The sequence below is a fragment of the Penaeus monodon genome, chromosome 22, assembly GCF_015228065.2.
Source record: "Penaeus monodon isolate SGIC_2016 chromosome 22, NSTDA_Pmon_1, whole genome shotgun sequence".
NCBI classification, from domain to species: Eukaryota; Metazoa; Arthropoda; class Malacostraca; order Decapoda; family Penaeidae; genus Penaeus; species Penaeus monodon.
This window is the reverse complement of record NC_051407.1, coordinates 15,522,849-15,523,326: the sequence shown is the minus strand read 5'-3', so window position 1 is coordinate 15,523,326 and position 478 is coordinate 15,522,849.

Genomic DNA, 478 nt, shown 5'->3' with positions numbered 1-478 from the left:
TTCTTCTGACATCCCGTGTCTCAAGTAAGTTAATCACGGTATTTTGACACGATGTTTACCTGTCTTAAGAAAGGGTGTCTCAAAGCGCGTCCTTTCTTCAACTGACTGACTTCGGCAAACAGGCAAATTGGTGCTTTCGGACGCGTAAATCTGATTAGGCTGAAATATATCTCCTAAATAATGCAATTCCGCGAAACAATCTGAACAATTTTGAGAAAGTTTGGGGTCGAAAGTTTGTTTTCCATTTTCGCATTGGACGGAAAGAAAATGCGACACAGCGAGACGTTATGTACTCCCACGGAAACGCACACGAGGACGCACATGAGGGAAGTTATGATGATGTAGACACGAGAGCGTCCGGATACACACACCACAGGACAGACAGACACGAAAGCACTAACATACGCACACGTTTTTCATTCTCTAAGCTGCTCGTTTACCTTACTCTCAAACCTGGTTTGTTATTCATGTCCAAAAC